At 40.0% G+C, this 19294-nt stretch overlaps 1 long non-coding RNA gene across 3 annotated transcripts in view; it reads right to left on the reverse strand.

Moving 5' to 3' along the window:
• LOC115366993 (uncharacterized) overlaps positions 1-19294 on the reverse strand; it is a 192106-nt gene that overhangs the window by 56775 nt on the left and 116037 nt on the right. The gene's annotated exons all lie outside the window — the stretch shown is intronic.

Raw genomic sequence — 19294 nt, forward strand, 5'->3', positions numbered from 1 at the left:
TCTCTCTCTCTCTCTTTCTTTCTCTCCTGAATAGCCTGAACTTTAGGTGTATTTAAAACAGCTATTGATTTCCCACCACCTGCAAATTTGAATTCATGATAGATAGAAAGTGGCACATGTATGATTGTGTTCCCATATACTTACCTTCTATTCTTTTATTCTTTTAAGCGCTACTCTTTTATTCTCTTACAAAAACTGTGAAAATGTGAATGCGAATGATGTGACTTGATACAGAAAGTGAAATATGAATTTGGTGAGATACACGGACCAAGGACAGGCAGGCAGACAGACAGACAGACAGACAGACAGAGTGAGGGAAAGTAAAATAAAGAGATATTTGGGGCTATGAGCACTTCTACTTTAATCGTGTAAAGAACAGAGAGAAGCCAGAGGAGACAAGATTGAGCCAGGACAGAATAAGATGGAGAGATAGAGAGATGTGGGTGGATGGGGGGAGAAAAGACAATAGTAACTACGTTAGAACCTCTCAGCCTTAGGCACTGACAATATTGCATTTCCTGCTGAGGGAACAGAGAGAGAGAAACAACATAAAAACAGCCACACAAAGGAGAGCACGGTGCCGCGGTTCACAGTTAAACACATCAAGGCAAACACACGGCCAGGCACACAACTGCATGCATGCATGCACAAACAGTTTACATACATACACAGAGTTTACTGAGCCAAATTTGCACCCCTTATCTGACTATGAAGGCTAATCTAAATGATAATATTGGGGAAAAAAGGCTGGTAAGAAACACAGTAATCCTATGTGACTCACTGTTAGTGTGACACAATGACTCAAGCACTGCAGCAGCAGCAGCACAGAAAACTACAGCATCTTAATTATCAGTTATTATTATTATGAGTCATGAATACATTGTGACTGTGTTTAACTCAGGATTGTGTGATAAAAAAAACTGCCGAACCCATCCAAGCCTGTGGGGCCCTTTTGTGCAAAATGTCTATATGTCTATGTCTATTCATCTCACCCTGAATGTATGTGTGTGTTTTTACATTCTGTGTGTATAATTAACATGACCTTTAACTACTGATTACACCCATCTGTTTGCATGAGCCGTCTTTGCCCATTGGGAGCATGGGGAGTACCTTCATCGATCAAAGTGTGTGTCTCTAAGTGTGTGTGTGTGTGTTTAGGCACGTGTGGACGCATGTGCATGTAAATCTATATGCTTAATTTTCTCACCATTTCTTCTGAGAGAATTCATGGGGAAGATAAATGGCAGTGGACCTTATGATGTTAAGTCTCATTTCCCTGACATACAATGAGCAGCTCATATAAAGGATCTAATTTTTTTTTTCCTCATCCACTGTGGATTGAGACTCATGGGTACCACGGCTCCTTTGTCACCAGAGAGGAGTTGTGTAACTCTAGTCTCTGTGCACATCCAGATGTAGATGACTGCATGTCAAGTATAGCAGTGCGGTTCAGCTGAAGTGTTATATTTATCTAAGAGGATTTGTTAGGATGAGTTAGGAGAGTTTCATTTTTCGACACCGTAAAACACAAGGAATAATCTGACAGCCAATTTGGGAGCAATTCATGCGATATGCCAAATTCCTACAAAAAGTACAAGGTACAATGACCACTGCAGCACTAATGTAGGATACATATATGATGGGAGATGGCTACTACTAAGGCATCAAAACCTAGTCTCAAGAGCTAAATTATGAGTAACAATGCCATGGTTAAAGACCTCATATCAACTGCAATGATCCTGGTGAAATCATCTTGGTACATGTATTTATGGAATTCTCACCACATTTATATAAACTTATGTCACAACTATTTTCTGTAAACAGGCATTGCTCAGAGCTGACAGCAGTAGCCTACAGTGCACTCTTGGTAAGCAGCTGGCCAGCAGTCGTGTGTGCACAGTTGGGGATTACTTTAAACTGGAAGCAGAAAGTAGTCATACAGCTAACTGTACAGCTTGCAATGCAAAGATGACAGCAGCAGAGCTAATTTCACTATTGCTAACTTAACCGGTCATTTGAAAGAATGTCATTTAAAGGGGTAAAACATGTTCTCACAGCCAGTAGTCTAGCTCACAAGAAGTGTGCACAGAGACAGCAAACATTAGAGGATGCACTGAAAAAAAAAAAAAAAAAAATACTGCATGACAGTGAAAAATGTGATGGGCTATGGCCATTTAATGGAGCATTTAAGGCAACTCAAACTCAAACTTGAAGTTCAGAAATCTGCCACATGAGATGTTGAGGAAGACCATGCATGGTATGTGCTGAAAAATAAAGACTTCAGTTTTAAGGAACAGTTCACCCAAAAGACTGTACAGAAAGATGTTTTCCCAGTTACCCTTAGTGCAATCTATCCATCTAAATATCCATCCAGGTTTCCACTTTGCTGCAGACTCCAGGAACCCCAGTACAATGATGCTGGATAGGTATTGTTTTGAGGAACTCAAACTTGACTGTCAATTATTCTCATGTGAATAATTGACAGTCTGCCACAGAGTCTGCCACACTCTGGGCATCATGGGGGCAAGCAGAAGGAAGGAGAGCCATTCACAATAACACTGAGGCAGCAGAAAAAAACTTAAGATGGTTCTGGATCACAAGAGATGATCCAAGGGAGAGCATCCACCACTAAGACACAAGCTGGAGCCTGACTAACTCTGGCTGGGTCACATGGTAAAGATCAACTTGATTTTGACAGTCCAATGGTAACACTCAATTTTCCATCAAGTTATCAATTTAGTATGTGTCACTTGGAAGTCTACTGAGTTTCAACTGATACTCATGATAATGTAAAAAGTCAACAGATTCTTGTCAGGGCTGGGGTTAACCTTTCGGTTAGTGTTCTTAGAAATGAGGTCAGGTTGAGATTGGTTTGGGTTCTAAAATGAGGTCAGGGCTGCAGTTGGGTTTGGTGTTGCATAGACGTAAATAGACAAATTGTTCACCTTTTGTGAGTTTTTTGTTGACTGTGTGTCAACTGACAGTCTGCCAAGTCTCAACACTAAAGAAACCTGCTACAGTGTTACTACCTTTTGTGTCAGTTACTGGGCACCATAAACTGTACCAAAGACTTACTGACTTGAAATTGAAATTCTTTTGTCTCTAATTCAGATCAATAAAAACATTATTTACTGTCCCTTTCAAACATAATTCATGAGGAAGGTTTATTGGCAGCTTGTAGAATTAGATGGTAACATTAGGCCTGTCCTGTTGTGCAGAAGAAGATGTATGGGACTGGTATGAGCAATTGACAGGTAAGCATCAGCAGGGAAAGACTGGACCAAGACTGGAGAGCTGAAGAGAAGCCGACTCAGCTAATCAATACCTCCAAAGTGTCACTTCATAATCCTCTCCACAACGTGCAATGATTTACATTGACTGCCTCACACACATAAGGCATCATAAACCCACAGAAGCTAGAATATGGGCACACACACACACACTCACATGCAATCAACCAGACACACATGCACGCACGCACGCACGCACGCACGCACTCACGCACGCACGCACGCACGCACGCACACGCACACACACACACACACACGCACAGCCGCATCAAACAGTCTTGTTTTGATGCAGATGATGCCTCAGTGGAGTAGCACCTATAATGTTAACAACCATATTACCCAGTGTGATACTCACCTGAGTAGATGCATTACATTTAGTGTTCATGGGGTACAGGAGTGAATAACAGAGTCTGTGCAATACCCACCTCCCATGAGAGAAATTATCCATCTGGTTTCACACTGCTGAGATATGTGTGAGAACAACACTGCAGCAGAGGTGTTAATGTTCCATATCAATCTCATATCTTCTGCATGGGGGCTGGGATAGAGAGGCACACACTGACAGGACTCCATGTAAAACAGCAGAGCCATCAGTGTAGCCAGCTGAGACAGATTCCATTGCAGATGGGATTCCCATGGGAATGGGGATTATCAGTTAAAGCCACGGGTGATGGACCGGGTATTTGTGGGTACATTTTATTGTTTGGTGGTGCATTTTTCCTAGTTCTGCGGATAACTGGAGCAACCTGCACAATAGGACATCATTTCAGGATATGTGAAGCGTAGCTACAGTGGGGGAAATGCTTCGAATCAAACAGCAAGGGCTACTTTCCAAACCCCTTTTTTACTGATATTCAACAAACATACACAGGGAGAAATCCTCTGTAGAAAAGGAGATTACCAGTTTCTCCAGATACACCAGCCTCAATAGTCCATAATGCAAGCATAAGGCAAGTTGTGCTTTGAGTAAGGGGCACTGTGGGTTGCAACTCTATTTTTTTTTCTTGGCTGGAAATTCGGTATCATTATTGCTCTCTCCACCTACATGTAAAACCAAGCTGAATACAGGTAAGTACTGAGTACAGGTAAGCTCTCTGGAGATGTTGGAAGGCATTCTGGGATGTCACTAACTGAGATAGAGGTAGATAAGGCAGGTTGAGGGACAGTGGATACAAGAAAAAGTTCAATCACAACACTTCCTCACAAGATAACCCCTGGAGCACTGGACATCACAGATTGATGATACACAACAGTGACAAAGTATCTGAGCAAACTTTTTCAATTTAAAAAAAAATGAGTTTAGAAAGAACAACAGTAGATTATTATTATCATTATTATTATTATGTAAATGAACCTTTCCAAGTAAAATATTATGAGGGGTTCCTATTTCTTCTACATTTGCTGGGGCAGACAAGAGCTGTATTTTTCAAAAAATAATTCCAATGTTTTTGCAAACTCCTCACAACCAGCAGAAATGTTTGTAATTACCGCCCCCCAAAATTTGTCTGCTGCAATCACAAACTCAACAATTATTCCCAAACTTTATCATATTTCCCTCTCTCTCTCTTTCTCACTCTCCCTCTGCAGTCGTAAATGTGCAAATATGCATGTGTGTGTATATGTGTATGCAGAGTAGGGTATGGGCAAGCTGGCCTGTTCTCATGCAAAACGTTGTCAACAGCATAAGCATTGATCTGAAACGCTTTCATTGACAAATTACACTGTGATGAATATTAATAATCCTTAACTAAACAGGAGTCTATCACAGTAATCAAAGAAACTAAACACAGCAGATGTTGACACAAAAGACGTGATTCATTTTAATAAGTGTACATAGTAAAATCGGGAACAAACAAGCATCCTCAAACATAAATTATTTTCTTGCAACATAAATGCATGCTACCTGCTCACATATGCAATATTACATTGCCACAAAAGGCCTATTTGAATTGAAACATTTCACATTTCTTTTTCCACGGCGCTAGAGTTTTGACTTTCTAGGGTCCTGGCTGTTTGCTTGTCTGTCGCCATTAGCAACCTGTTTTTCCTGAGCCAAAGACCACTAGAAGAGGCTGTAACACATTCAGTACTGGAAACAAAGTACCAATTGCCAGCCCACCTGTTGTGGAAATAATTTCCCATGGCCATTTCCATCACAGATAGGACAAACCAATACAAATTCACATACACAATTGCCACCTCTCTCTGCTCTGATAGTGACGAGTAGAAGAGACACAGGGGAGCCTGACAAATGGCCGCTCAAATGTAAAAGCACAAACATGCAGACGGATGGGAAGACAGAAGAGCCTGAAGACACATAATTGCAAATACACAAATGCATGTGCACACAAACATAGGCACATTCTCTCACACACACACACACACACACACACACACACACACACACACACACACACACACACGTGTGGCCGCAATAGTTGTGTTGGTGACAGGGTGAACAGAGAATGGTCTGGCTGGGGGTTTAGGATTCAGATTAATGGGCAAGAATGGACCAATAGCACAAATACACCTTACGTGTGCTGCATAATAATGTCCTCCGTATATATAGGTTGGTATCAATGTGTGTAGGTGAGTCTTTAAATGTGAGTGTGGGTGTGTGTAAATGGTGAGGCAAACAAAAAGAGAGGGGTGAGAGTGGGAGAGAAAAAAACAGGTGAAAACATGGACATCTATAGTGGAGGGAGGCTTGATAAATCACAGCGTTTAATATGGCAGCAGATGGACCATTTCTACCCCATTAAAGATCAAAGAAGCAATAACACAGCAAACAATCCCCCACATCTACAGTGTGTGCCTCTGTTTGTGTTTGTGTGCGTGCAAGCGCATGTGTGCACAGGCACATGGCTGTGTGTGTAAAGAGGCTTATTTTCCCCTTCCTCCTGCCTTCATCTTGAGTCCAAGTGTGGTCTTAAAGGTGCAGCTTACTTACAGTGCTTTCACATTACAAGCACATTACAAAAGAAAAAAAACTAAATTTGCACTGCCCTACAATGTTCTTTCAATCTGATCTATGTGTGTATGCAGGAGGAGGTCACAGCCACTCTAGCCCAGTCTCATAAGGGCCCATCTGTCATTTAATGGGGTGCAGGGCCTGGCCAGGTACAAAATGTAACTACTCATTGAATGTGTATTACTGGTGCACAGTCCCCAGCTGATTTTAAGTATTCAGTGGTGACCAACACCAAGTACTATTCACTCTGTTGGCTGACACCACAAATTTCAATAAACCTTATTGTTCATATGGTACCACAGGACACAGCTATAAAGGCACTGTGAGCCAGGCTGCTGCATAACTCTATTTTAGCTTGGCTGGGAAAGCAAATGCTGGGTTTGTTAAGCCAGAGAGATGAGTTCGCATCTTTGGTGAGTCAATTCAGTCAATTCAAAGTGCCAAGGTAGAAAGTCACGGTTCACCATTGATTGCATGCTTGTTCTCTTTCATATTGTTAATATAAGATAGTGCATCAGAATTTTGGAAAGCAGCCAACTGGATGACCTGCTGTTGTCCCTCGTGGCCTAACAGTCACACACCTCCTCCATGACATAATAAATTGAGCCAAGCCTAAGTGGTTTGCTGTTTTAATTTGTAGAAGTTTATTACTTTTACAAACTTAATTCAATTATGGAAAATATTTTTTAAGAAATAAGGGGCAGGTCAGGTGAATGTATTTTTCATCTGTGGTGAGGGCTTTATATATTTTTCTCATTATATCTTGCAATGAAAAGCAAAAGAAGAAAAAATCCTTTATGCAGCTTTGCTTTGTTTTAACTGAACTGCACAAATCTAGCCCTACTTAAAAATGACAAGTTAAAAGTATTTGGTAATGTCCTAATTTGGATTTTTATTTATTTATTTATTTAATAGCAAACCACTCAGGATAAATAAAGGCTCTCGAGAAGAAGAAATTGTGAATTTTCCTGTACGGCGAAAACCAAAGAGCATTCATTCTTTGAGACCGTGAACACCATGTGGTTGTGGGTCGGAAACTTACAGGACAGAAATTCAAAGTTGAATTGTTGAAGTGAACTCGGCATTAGCTAACTTAGAAGCAGAATGGTGTAGATGTACCGTATTTCACCAATTAATCGCCCGGCCGCAAATAGCCGCCGGGTTCTTATAAACGCCTGGGGTCTGCACGCATTTTGCGTATTAAACGCCCACCCGAATAACCGCCGGGGCGATTATTTGCATTATATTGAGGTAACCTAAAATAAGGCTACTCACCTTATTTTTGCAGAAGTAAACAGTTAGCCGCACAATAACAGTGCGGCACTTCTGTTTTCTGTCAAAATAAGAGCGCTAGCTAACGTTAGAACAAAAGGGTGTACCGTAATATTAAATCGACCGACTGAAAATATGTTGGACAGTAGCTGTCATCACAGTAATGACCTGGTGCAAAAATAAATAAAGGCCTGCAGCGAATAGCCGCCTGGTTCTTTTAAACGCCCGGGGTCCAAGTCGATTTTGCATATTAAACGCCCGGGCGATTAATTGGTGAAATACGGTATACAAAGCAATGTATTGTTGTAAATGATAAATAAAACTTGTTAGAAAGCACTGTTTGCAGCTACTTGTCTGGGTAGACAATTTCATGATGTATTTGACTATGTTGTGAGTTTCCTGTTTTCAAAAGGTTTCTGAGTCTGAAAAGGAGTGTAAAATTAGCAAGGCTAGCAAGAAACTGCAGCCGAGTGGTAAGTTTCTCATCACAGGAACTAGTGGTGAGGTTGTGCTGTGTACTGTTATAAATGATGGGTACTGACATTTAAATATGGCGTGTATGGAAATGCTGAACCTATCTTTTAAGGTGTAATAAAGTTTTGCTCACAGTTAGGGTTAGGAAAATGGAAATTGTTGAGTTGAGGGCAGGTCCTGTTCTCTAGAAAATTAACAGTATCATGGAAGTAAATATTAAAGCTTCAGATGGAATATCAATTGAAAGAGTATATTCCTATTGATGACATGCTGTGCTTTAACTAACATATTTATGAACTGACTGAGTCCTTAAAAGCAAAACTGTCAGTCTTTTACAGAAATAAAGCATGTTTTACACAGAATCATAGAAAGCATCTTGTTCAGTCTGTACCTTCTTACCCATTTTGGACTATGGTGATGTCATTTACATGCGCTGTCCTGCTTCCATTCTTAAACCTCTTGATGCTGAATATCATTCTGCCCCTAGGTTTATAACAGGATAGCTTTACAACTCACCACTGCCTAATTTATGAGAAAGTTTGTTGTCAGTCGCTGGCAGTGAGGAGGAGCATTCAGTTTGTCAATAAAGCTCTTGTTGGAATACTTCCAGAGTGTCTCTCAGGTCTTCTATCATATAAATTCATTTCATATTGTACTAGCACACAAGACTACTTAGTTCTAGAGGATCATTGTGTCAGGACCGACTTAGGGATGCTCACTTTCAAGAACTGTGCTCCCCACAAGAGGTACAGTGTGCAGAGATTACTGAAACTGGGCAGGTTAATCTCTTTTACACAATTTAGTTTTCTTATAGTGGATTTAGAGCAGCATGAACGCTTGTGTTTCCAGTTATCACTTTAATATTTTAAATGTTTTTATCATTTTATTTTACTGTTGTTACTGTTATTTGTTGATATTTTTTATTGCTTTGGTACTTTTTTATTGCATTTTTTATTGCATTATTATTGCATTCTGTTTTAGTATGTGACAAAAAATAAAACACTTTTTGTACTTACAACTGTTTATGTATTATTTAAATATGTAACAATGCAACAGAGTTCTACTTAGCCAAACAGATCCTGAGCTATATGAAAGCTATAGCATAGACAAGATGTTGAAATGACATTTAATTCTCAATGGATTACTTTCTTCTGCACTAATTCAGCATCAGACCACAACCTGCTTGTGTTCATGTCTCCCATAATACTCTCATAGTGAGAAAATGTATTTCTCACACCTTTTGTGCAGAGAACACATATTTAATTTTAAGACAATGTGCTCATTTCATGAAACTTTGAGATTTGTTCTTTCCCAGCACCTCATTCTCCTCAGCCAACTCTTTGTCTGGACTGCAGTAGCCATTGTGCATTTTGCCATCACACTTACTCACAACTTTTAATTAAGCTTCTCATGTCAAGTCACTGAAGATGAGAGCATTTGTGAAATGACTAGACAGAATGTTAACAAGACTGATGAGTCAGGTGGGAGGTACTTGCCATGTAGATGACAGCTGTCAATCAAATGGAATCCCCACAGAACGAGTATCGGTTGTATGTAATATGATGACAGGCAGTGATGTGGTGTATTAAGAATCAAATCATGAGCAGTCGTCTGAGTACACCTAATGAATTCAACATGTGTGCTAATCAATCTTGTAACTGCATTCAACCAGTTCATAATTAGTGTTCCAGTCCACTTAATAACGATAAGCCACATCTGGCTTGTAACAGCCATGAACACAAGGCACGTTTAAGTACCACATTCATCTACAACACGCTTGCATACACACAGCTCCTAGAGTTGAAAAGGAAACACTGTCATTGTAAATAATAACATACTACTCTGCAACAGCCTTTATATCCACAGTAAGATGTATGGCAAACTATAAGCAACTGGCAAATAACCCTCCTAATTATGGCATAACATCTAGCTACTGTCAGCCAGACTATACTGGCTTGACTGCTGTGTCATGCATAGAGAGAGAGAAAGAAAGATAGAGAGAGCGACAGAGAGAGAGAGAGAAAGATAGAGAGAGCGACAGAGAGAGGGCTTATGTGTTGTCTCTCCTGTGTGAGAAAGCCATAAAGCCCTTTGTTGTATTATAATTTATCAATGGCAGTAATTAGGTATAAATGGCTTCCCGTTTGCTTGAGTTGCCATCAAGTGTTTGAGTGTGGAGTTGTACTGTATGTGTCAGAGACTGTGCGTATTTGTGAGGTAGAATTATCAGGACACAGCATGTATGTGAGATTGCTTTTGCATGCAATAGCGTTTGCATAATAATTGCGTGAGGATTACAAATGTGTGCAGAACTTTCTGTATGAGTGTGAATTTGAGTGGATGGGTGTGTGCAAGTGGGTGACTGTGGATGTGCATGTGTGTGTGTCTGTGTGTGTTTTATATAATCTCCATTTAATTTTGTACTGTTGTAACTGAATTATCCATGCATTGCTCATCTCTAGCGACAGCCGAGCCTGGCTGTGACTGCTCTTCATCTCGGAGAAGAAATCTGTTCGAGATAGTGCAGAGGAGCAGCTCAAGGTCACAAAATAGACAACTATTTTTGCATCGGTGTCCAGTTCAGGAGGAAAGCTCAGAATAGTCAGGGTATGTTTGTGATAGCTGGCTAGACAATATCTAATAATGGCAATTCTGACTAACTGGTCGCATGAAGGTGGTTACCTACTGACTCAGTCCATCCAGGATTTTTGACCTAGCTATGAGCATGTTCACCTAAAATACATGGTATTTGAGGCAAATAGGCAATCACATGCAATATAGGCAGTGCATCTCTTGCAAGAACAAAAACCTATTCACAAGATGGTACAGAGAGAAAGAGGGAACTCATTGTTATTATTATGATGATGATGATGGTGATCTTTTCAGGTTGTTTTATTTGCTTAATTGTCAGAGAAGGCCTTGCATGTTATAACTACTCAGTATTTCACAAGAAAACAAAGAGTAAGAGTAAAATATGAAAATAATTATCATGTCAATTTTACATATTAAAAATGTTTTTCTTCCCAATGTTTTAATCATCTTGCAACCCCAAAATTATTTTGCAACCCCTTGGGAGGTCCTGACCCCCAGATTTAGAACCACTGCCTTAATGTAATAGACAGATGAGCTGCATGGTAAATCAATACAAACATATGATCACTCTGTCAGTACCTGGTCACTGAGGCTGTGAATTCTTTTTAATGTTCCTGCGACACTTAACTGATGAGAACATGGGTGCAATCTATTTCACCAACCAATCTATGCTATGAAAGAATTATAACACACTTAATATGCAACAGTAAATTTCAGCCATTATTGGTAACTGTAATGTATAATGTCATGTAAGATTCCTGCTATTTGACAGAAACCCTGTTTTGCCAGTGGAATTGCTACAAATACATCAACTAGTAGAGCGCTGAGAGAGAGCAGTAGAGCTACCTTGTGAATTGAGTGGTAATCTACATGTCTGCATACAGATATTATTTCAAACATTCATTAGCCTTAACACGACTTGCAGAGCAGTTTAAGTGTGAGCTGCCATTATGATGCAACCTACTTCAAAATGAATTACCGTCATGACACCAATACTTACCTTGAAAGTCCATTAATCTTCCTTTCTGAACTAGCCCTCATGTCAGCCCAATTAAGTGTAACCTATTCCAACCAAGTACTATCCAATTCACTCCATTCCATTCAATCCAAACAATCTCTTAAATTACAGTAGGCACTGGACTTAATCGGTATTCAATCCCACAAACCATTTTATTCTCACTTGTACCTGCACTCCTTGATTCTGGGAAACTGTTTATTCTTCAACTGAACAACATTGACAAACAAAGCGATCTTAAACATTTGCCTGAATACTTTTTTTACATAGTAACTGAGTGGGCACACCTGTCTAGTTCCCAAGTTTACAGAAGCTGGGGAGGAGACCCATTCACTGAAGACATTAATTTTCACAATGTATAGGTTAAAGTCAGCCTTATCCAATTAATGACATTTTCAGTAGAGGAAAAACAACACAGTCCTAAAATGAAATAATTCTTTTCAGTCTTGCCGAATGCTTTTTTCAGAATCTAAACTCATGATAAAACTGTGTACTTTATAGACTTTATAGACTTATAGACTATAAATGCCAGCAGTCTTTGACATTAGAATATTCATTTATTCTGCAATTTGGTCAAGTAATATAATCCTGAGGATTATAATATGTGAGTTTACCTTCGTACCTGGATTTAGTCACCATACTTCTCTGCAATATTTTTTTTTTTCATTGGCATTATTATAAATAGAATAATGACTAAATACACTGAATATCAACAGGAGTATAACAATACCTTCCTCTTTTATTTTGAGTTTTTGTATTAAGAGTGTTTTAGCCAGTTAGTGGCAGTCAGTGACATGGACTATATAATTTCCTGGGTAGGCAGCTGACTTGAGGTCTCAGTCCACAGCAAAGCGGTGTTTAATTTATTATTACATTAAAAGTAGTTCCTTTTCTGTGTGCTCTGTGTGCCATTCGCTACACTCGGAGTGGCAGAGCGATGTTTTATTTATTATGACATTATTATTTTCAAAGTAGTTTCTGTGCGGCGCTCATGCTGTGTGCCCCTTCAAATGTATTGTCCTCCTCTTACTCGGCACCCGCCTTGGTGCCAACAGCAGTGCTGAGTTGAGTCAGTGGCTGGGAGAGGGTTACAGTTCAAAAATCACTGTACAGCGCTGCAGTAGAGGTTACATCAAAAGTCATCAAAATGAAAAAATGCCAGCAGGTGAGCAAAAGTGACCCTTACTGAGCCCTTTATCGCACTAGATACACTAATATACCGGAATTTTATCTCAGTACCTAATAAAAGCGGCAAATTGTACAACTTGCTCATATCAAAAAAGATGTTGAAAACTAGTAGTGTGGCTATCTTGAAACTTGGGACATATGACCCTTCATTGAGGATAGCATTGACAATAACTTAGTCAATATACAAACAAGGAAATCCTCCTGCTTTAATATGAAGAGATCAGAGCATTCAGGTCAGGTACAACATTTAGAAAAAAAAAGATAGAGATATACCATGTATCATGTAATCATCAGCATTTTATGGAGCTTTGCAATAGTTTAGGCTGGACATGACTGTCATATGTCAGGTGCTCTGGGTGTCCACTGATCATAGACGATCACATCAAAACTCCTATAACCAGACAGCCCATATAAAGAGATACTGCAGTTCCTCCTTTTGCATACATATATGCTGCTAATCATTTTGCTGCCTGCAAACACAATTCTTTATTTCTCTCCATCTCCTATAGCCTCCCCCTGTATCAGCACTCAGGAATACATATTACTTTGCCTTAGTGTGTCTATTATATTGTTAGCATAATTAAGTGGTCTGCATTTTTAGCCTCTATCCCATATTGAGGGGGACTTGCATGCTCCAAGCCAAGTCTGTGTAATGGTTAGAGTTACACAGATCTGTTCTGTTCTGTTCTTTGAACGTCTTCATGATCTTATCTTGGTCACCAAATAAGTGAGGATTGCCACTGTGGCTGATTATTAAATCAGGTCAAAAACAAAATTCAAGAACAATACAAGAAAAAAACAACCAACCAACCAACCAACAAACCAACAAACAAACAATAAATATTATTATAATATCAATTCATTAAAAAACATGACTGCATTTCTTCATGACTACACTGCTTCTGTGCCGTTGGTACATGCTCCAAAACTCTCTTGTGGCCACACAGAAGGCACTGCAAATTGAAATCCAAAACTGGACTTGACTAATGACTAATAACAGGTACAAACACTAGATGCTTAACAGTTTGTACAAATCAAAACAGAAGTTTGACACTGAGGGAGGCTAAGCAGAGAATACGATAGTCATCCCTAAAACCCCGTAACTCTAGTTTTCACAGAGAGACTTCTAATGGGGCTAAACTGGCTTCGCCATTAATCTAATTGTCTCAGCTCATTGAAATGTTGTATGCACATGGTCAACCAATCTGGCTGAGCCATTCAACTCAACAGAACTCAACCAAAGATGCAGGGACTACAGTACCTCTCATCCACTAAGTCTTCGGCGACTATCTGGGGGCAGTTTAACTCATTAGAGATTTATACGTGTGATCACAGAACAACAGTTATCATTTGTAACTGTCACTCTATGTAACGCTAACAACATGCTGCATCACAGGTCTAACTGTCTGGGAACCACCTTACAACAAATCAGCCAGACATGACCAACGCTTCTTTGACACACTATATTATGATGCGTTGTGAGTGTGTGTGGGGTGTGTGTGTGTGGCGTGTTTTACATGTGAGGCCTGTGCACCAGTGTTAAACTAAAACATGTATAAAGACCCACATACCCCCAGAAGATAAAATCCGGTGAATGATTAGGATGTCAACCACAATGCTGCTCTACACTCTACACATGTCCTGCCTAAATAAGGCTGCTACATGTGTGCATAAAGAGCGGTGGGAATTTTTAGGCTTCCAGTAAAGCCAGTGGACGAGCCTTTGCTGAGACAGGAGCTTGCCAGCCACTCCACAGCACACAACCTCCTGCTGTGTGTGACTCCACATAACTATGTGTTCCACATAACATGCCCACACACACACACAAGAGACCGGCGGTATAACCTCTCCTCCCTCTCTCTTAATAGTGAACTCTTAATGAACTCTTAAGGCTCTCAGGCTTGAAGGCCGGATTTTGCCTGAGTGTAAACACAGGTCCCCTCATTTCAGCAGTAAGCTAGCACAAAGAAAGGGCACATTAATCACTCACTCTCTTAGCCACAGTCAAATCAAGCAGCAGCACCATCTTACTTGTCAACAACCTAAGAAAGGCCTGCCTAATGGGCTCAAAATGCTCCTTCCAAAGGACATCTAAGACCATAGGCAGCAGAACAAATTATGGCGAGCATTTCCTCCAGCTTCCCAGCAGACTTGAAGGAGAAGGTGGCCCAACCTCTCTCAAACCCCTCATGACAAGAGGAAATGGTTGGTGCATACAACTTGATAGTCGAATTGGTAGAAGTAGAAGTAATAGGGATTTTCATGTCCCCTCTCCAATAGGTGCTGGAGGGAAGACAGAATGGATCCAGTGGAATGGATCCAAACCAGAACAGGTGACCTTTTTCCTGAAGACTGTTGGAAAACAATGCCATTACACTTGGGGAAATCAGGCCATTTTTCAAAATACTGAGTTAAGTAAATAAGTAAAATTTTATTGATTTAGCACATTTTACAACCTAGGTTACAAATTGCAAACACTAAACCATAAAGAGATAGGTCTTCATTTGTGACTTAATTCTTAGCCATATAGTGGTTTGTTCTGTGCAAGTGTAATACATCTGCCACTTTTGGTCCATATATCCTCCTCTATCGTAAGAAAAGAAGCTTCACCAGGAGTGCACTTCTCCAAAGTGAATGAGGTAGTTATAGACAACAAAACAACATAATTGTGAGCAGCGACACAAAGGTGAAGCTCCCACTCTCATGACAGGGAAGGATTTAATGGAACAGACCTGGTGTATTATACTCCAGAGAGTTTGCTGACATGAACCCTGTAGTCCTTCAAGTTTTTAGTTTTGAATGAGGTACAACTAGCAGACTTCACTCAGAGGACCTCAGGGCCCTAGCAGAGGTTTAAGGCATTAGTACTGAACTAATATGCCCTGGAGCAATATTATTTAAAGCCATATAGGTGAGAGGAACAATCTTAAATGGAATCCTAATTTTAATTGGAAGCCAATGTGGTGATGTGAGAATGGTTTTAGTGAATAACCGGGTAACGGCCTCTTGACATAGGCTAAAATACAAGACATTACAGTAATCTAAGAGGGAGGTCACAAAAGCATGGATAATCATTTCCAGCTGCTGTAAAAATAAAAGTGGACGTATTTTTGCAATATTCCTTAGGTGAAAGCAAAGGGATAGAATAACTCTCTTGACATGTTTATCAAGTTTTAGCTGATAGTCAAAAATGACACCTAGGTTTTTGGAAACAGATTTTCTGTTTGTGTCCAGAGAACCTAATTTTACTGTGATTTAACTTAAGTATAACTAAACTGACACTTACGCAGAGTAGTTAAATTTGTGAGGTCAGCAGACTTAACAGATAGAATTGTCTATCAGCAGTGTAGCAATGTTAAAACACACAACCAACGTGATGGATCAAGTGCCCTAAGGAAAGCACAAAGCACATATAATTAAAATAACTTGGGTCCAAAGATTGACCCTTGAGGCACCCCACATTTCGGAAGGGGCACAAATGGACCCATTGTCATCCTCCACAAAATGTGAGGAAATGCTGGGAGATGACGTTTTTAAGAGGTGGTTAATAGATTTAAAAAGAAACCTAGGATTTGATCCTGTTGACATTTGACTGTCTGTGTCACAAAAATTACAATTAAACTGCATCATTATAAAACTGATAAACAGGGTGCTAAAACTCTGAAGGGGTTGAGGGACAACACTATGAACATATGAAGGAAATAACTATGCTGTCCTACAATCACTGTAATTGCACCTTGTCACCCCACTAACTATATTATTATAATATATAATTCAACTGTAGTTGGTGCTAGATGCAGCTACCAAAACATGTGAGTACATGATGATCTGGGCTTCAACTTGGCAAAAAGGGAAAATAATGAAGAAGCAATTAATCTTTGGCAACAGTAACTTTGTTGAAATCCTTGGCCAACATGGTGGAAATATCACTACGGGCACCATCTGTGAAAGGGGTAGTCTTCAGTCATCATGACCAATAAAATCACCTCTTTTCCTACATTTTAAATGAATAGCTCTGTGATCTGCAGCGCAGTTTCATGATGAAGAGAACATTTCACACTTGGTGCTTTTGCACAGGATGCATGTCTCTGGCCTGGGAGTGCCTTGGGGAGTGCATAATTTTATTCCACCTAAGGCAGACAACTCCTGTCCCATCCACTGCCTATCCAAGTCCAGCTCTCCAAAAAACAATCAACTCTAGTCATCTCCATCAAAACCAGTCCAGGCCAGTCTAACCCAGCAGATTCTAATTCATACCACTTCTGATTAACCAAGACTAGCCCAGGCCCTTCCCATCAAACTAAGTCAGTCCAACTCAGCTGAATTTAGCTGGTATACAGTACAGACTAGCTCATTTAAACTCTACAGTATTTGGGGGATTGTTAGTGAGCACAAGTGAAGTGATCATTCCCCTTCTGTTCTATGTTATTAATTCCTGGTGGCTGGCGATGTATAGAAAACACACAAACGCACACGCGCACATGGACACACACACGCACGCGCACGCACGCACACACACACATACACACATACACAAAGAGCTGTGTAAGGCAAGGAATGCACTAGAAGATATTTGGGGCTAGCTTCTAGGTGGAGCTTCCACACATAAAGATGATTCTCACAGATTTTCACACTTCTGTTTGGCAAAGCACAGACTCCACACTTTCAGAAGCTTGGCACCCCATATACTAATTGATAGCTGGTCGTGACCAAATGTCATAAGATAAAGAAAATAGATTCTGGCCTCAAACCACACAACACCACCAAGGAGGGAAAAGAGGGCCAATATATCAAATGATATTCCTTAATATAAAACAATAAAAACTAACAAACACTGGTAAAAACAGCATCATCTACAGTCCAAATTTCAAAGCCATTATAAAAGCTTCCCTAATGTTCAGTTCAGCATTCCTTAGCCCCCATTCCTCGTTGGAGATCCTTAACATATGATTACCTTCATTAACAGCCCACTCACACAGCCCTTATGTGCAGCAGTCACCTCCCTTTAGAAAAGGAAAGCAGAGCCCATCAGCACTCGTTGCATGCAGTTTGGTCTCAGGAGCCAGAAGAAGACAAAGGCTGACTTAGGCTGAATTCAGTAGAGAAGCCCCTCCTGTGTGGTCAGATTAAAACATATAGAATATGATAGGAAGACACTACTGAGGGTGATAGAGAGAGAACACTCCAGAAGTGGATGAAACCAACACAAACTTAACTTGACAGTTGTTTAACACATTTCTCCCTGACACTGCGCTATCCTTTAATAGCACAAACATGTAGACACTTAATCTCACACATACACACAAACAAACAAACACACATAAACACACATGCCTACATGTACACAAATGCACACAATCCATCCATTATTCACAACACTTGAGGACAGTGGGCATAATCAGGCAGAGAGGCTGGGATGTCACTGCTCCAGCTGAAAAACCACACTGACACCACAAAGGCAAAGTCTGTATTAAAATCAGCTGGTGCTGTCATTGCCTGTCCATAGCACAGATTTAAAAGGGTTTAGTAACACTCTTTCTGCTGATAGGGAGTATTTTGCAAACTAAAAGAAGATTCCGCTGCTTTGATTTGCTGTTGAGTAAAATAAGTTTCCTGTGAGACTGTGATAAAAAGGCAAAGTTAGTGAAGAACAGCACATAAACACACACACACGCACACAAGTACACACACTTACAAAAAAAGCAAACAAACATACACACACCTAAAACTCACTGATCCCAAACTTCCAGAGCTTGAAAGATCTTACAGTCTCAACTGCAAACAGAAAAACATGGGGCGGTGGGGCGTGGAGGGGGGGGGGGGGGGGGAGATAGAGAGAGGGAGAAAGAGGCAGAGAGAAATAATGGATACAGACACAGAGTAAGAGATAGACAGTGGAAACTGACACACAGGGACAGACAGAGCAGGACAAAAAGGCTTTATGATGCAATACAATTTGTAAGCTAAGAGGTAAAAAGCAAAGTCAATGTGATGGTGTGTCTGAATAATATCCCCAGCCTTCATCAAGCATAAGCCTACGCATTAAATGAGGGTGAAATACATTAACTTTTGGAGATAATGACAGGAATGAGGACAGTGATAGAATGACAAAGCTAATTTCAGAGTCAGTCTGTGGCTCAAGATGTGCCAATGAAATCTGTGGAGGAAAAGGTGTTTGGTCCAAAAATTGGGCAGAAATGTTGATGATAACATTGACCAATAAATAAATAAATAAATAAATACAATTAATTCCAGCTGTAACATCTCAGACTAGTCAAGCAAAGACTAGTCTGAGATGTTATAGCTGGAATTTGTTACATCTGGGGGAAAAAAAGCAAATAAATTCCAGTTGTAACATCTCAGACTAGTTTTTGCTTGACTAGTCTGAGATGTTACAGCTGGATTTTTTTTTTTTTTTTTTTTGGTCAAGCATTCCTAGAACTCACATTAGACACATTAGAAACATGACAGTTTAGTCGAGTAGTCAAGAGT

The sequence above is a fragment of the Myripristis murdjan genome, chromosome 1, assembly GCF_902150065.1.
Source record: "Myripristis murdjan chromosome 1, fMyrMur1.1, whole genome shotgun sequence".
Lineage (NCBI taxonomy): Eukaryota > Metazoa > Chordata > Actinopteri > Holocentriformes > Holocentridae > Myripristis > Myripristis murdjan.